This window comes from Nuphar pumila, chromosome 2 (genome assembly GCF_984573655.1).
Source record: "Nuphar pumila chromosome 2, dmNupPumi1.hap1.1, whole genome shotgun sequence".
NCBI classification, from domain to species: domain Eukaryota; kingdom Viridiplantae; phylum Streptophyta; class Magnoliopsida; order Nymphaeales; family Nymphaeaceae; genus Nuphar; species Nuphar pumila.
This window is the reverse complement of record NC_143250.1, coordinates 142,881,039-142,883,921: the sequence shown is the minus strand read 5'-3', so window position 1 is coordinate 142,883,921 and position 2,883 is coordinate 142,881,039.

The window sequence follows — 2,883 nt, the reverse complement described above, 5'->3', positions numbered from 1 at the left end:
AGATGCCTTCGATGGCTTGAAGAAAGCCTTAGTGAGGGAGCCAGTGCTGCGACTGCCTGATCATTCGAGACCCTTTGAAGTCCACACTGATGCCTCAGACCTTGCCGTTGGTGGAGTTATTATGCAAGATGGTCATCCGATCGCATATGAGAGTCGCAAGCTGAAGGATACAGAGAGGCGTTACACAGTGCACGAACGTGAGATGACCGCCATTGTGTATTGCCTCAAGACCTGGCGGCACTACCTTTTGGGTGCCGAGTTCGTCGTCAAGACGGACAATGTAGCCACGAGCTATTTTCAGACGCAAAAGAAGTTAACGCCCAAGCAAGCTCGATGGCAGATGTTTTTGGCTGAGTTCGACTTTGCCTTAGAGTACAAGGTTGGAAAGACCAATGTTGTGGCGGATGCCATGAGCCGTAGGGCTGAATTGGCTGCTGCGCACGCAGAGCCTTCTGAAGTGCATTTGAAGGGTGCATTGCTGAGCCGCATCCGCGAGGGTACGCAGCAGGATCCGACCGCACAACACCTTGTTTCTCTGGCGCAAGCAGGGAAGACTCGGCGATTTTGGCTACAGGATGGCCTCCTCGTAACAAAAGGGGGACGCATCTTTGTACCACGGTGGGGAAGTCTTCGCCGAGAGCTACTCAAGGAGTGCCATGATACACTATGGGCCGGCCATCCTGGTCAGGAGCGGACCTTAGCACTCCTTGAGCGCGGCTACTATTGGCTGCAAATGAGAGACGGCGTTGAGGGGTATGTGTGGACATGCAAGATAAGGGGACAAACCAGAAGGCTGCCGGTCTCCTTGAGCCTTTACCAATTCCAAAACGTCCTTGGGATAGCATCTCCATGGACTTTATTGTTAGTCTGCTGAAGGTAGAGGGCCTCAGTTCTATTTTGGTTGTGGTGGATCGTTTCTCAAAGTATGCCACCTTCATCTCAGCTTCCAAGAAGTGCTTTGCAGAGAAGACTGCAGAGTTGTTCGTAAAGCATGTGGTGAAGCACTGGGGCATACCAAAGAGCATTGTGAGTGATCGCGATGCTCGCTTCACGGGCAAGTTCTGGCGTGAAGTATTTCGGCTACTTGGCTCTGAGTTGCTGTTTTCAACTAGCTTCCATCCGCAGACAGAGTGTATCAACGAGATACTGGAGCAGTACCTGAGGCATTTTGTTAGTGCCAATCAGAAAAATTGGGTGAAGCTCCTTGATGTGGCACAGTTTTGTTATAATCTGCAGAAGAGCGAGTCTTCAGGCCACAGTCTGTTCGAGATAGCCACGGGGCAGCAGCCACTGACCCCGCACACTCTTGCCACATAAGAAAAGGGAAGGCCATCATTCGCCTATCAGTTTGTTCGCGACTGGCACGAGCAAAATGAGTTGGCGAATGCATTCTTACACAAAGCGGCAAAGAGAATGAAGAAGTGGGCGGACAAGCACCGTCGGCCCGCAGGGTTCCAAGTTGGGGACCAAGTGTTGGTGAAGTTATATCCTGGTCGCACAGGCATCTTCCGTGGGCGGCACCGCGGACTACTCAGAAAGTATGAGGGACCCTTCACCATCACGAAGAAGGTGGGCAAGCTGGAGTTGCCCCCAGACTTCAAGGTGCACCCGGTGTTCCACATATGCAACCTCAAGCAGTTTCATCCAGATGATGGAGACCCGGAACACAGTGTGCCACAACGCGCTCCCATCATGCAGAGGGCCCCGGCAGCACAACAAGCCGAGAAGCACCTCAGTCAGATCCTTCGTCACAAGGTCAACTACTTGGGACAAGCGAAGAAATACTTGGTGCAGTGGGAGGAAACAGCGGAACCAACGTGGGAGCCTGCATTTCGAATGAACAGCCGCTACCCGGCTGAAGTCAAGGCTTACCACGAAACAGATGGCGCCGAGGACGGCGCATGATTTGAAGGGGGGAGCATGTTCCCTTACGACTTACAGTGTACAATTGCGCTTAGAGTCTGTTTTGCTTTTGTTGAGTCTGATGTAAGCTGCCCGGTTCAGGTGAATCAATACCCCGAAGGGGCAGCCCGTATACTTGAACTGTAATAGCCTGCGGGCAAAATTGTGAATGAAGTAAATGCGTTGAGCTTTCTTTTGTTCACCCTCGTTGTGATTGCTTCTTGTGATTGCAATTTCTCTCCCTCTATTCTCTCTTGCTCTCTTGCACTTTCATTACAAGCTTCCGCGACCGGCAAGCGAGCTGACGAGTAGGCTTGCAGCGGTAAGGAAGGACCGTCGCGCCGCGCTGGCCCATTGAAGGAAATAGGCTCGTGACACTCACTCTCTCTTTAAAACTTATAGTTCAAAATTATAATATTTTTACTTTATATATATAAATAAAAATAAAAGTATTTAAAAGAATATAAAAAAACATATAATTAAAAAATAAACATAAGGACTTAACAATAAAAAGGGTATAGTTTAAACAAAAACAAAAAGTTAAATAAGAAAAAAATAAAATACACACAAATAAACATTACAACAAATTAAAAATATAAATAAAATGTAAAATCAAAATATGATAAATAGAAATTATAAATAAACTTAAAAATATAAAAGCATACAAACAAAAACAAACATAAGCTAAAGGAAAACTCAAAATAAAATTTAGAAAAAACATAATTGAATAGAACATAGTTAAACTCTGAATAAATGAAATTAAAATTTTATTATAAATTGAAAATTCAAGACTAAAACATGAAAACCAACCTTAAATTAAGCATTAAAATTTTTAAAAAATAGAAATAAAATCAAAGATCAAGATGTCAAAACTCAGACAAAAAAATGAAAAATTTTATTAAAGAAAAAATATAACAAAAAAAGAAAAAGAAAAAAATAAACTGAAAACTAAACATTAGAACGTATAAGTTTAAAAACTAA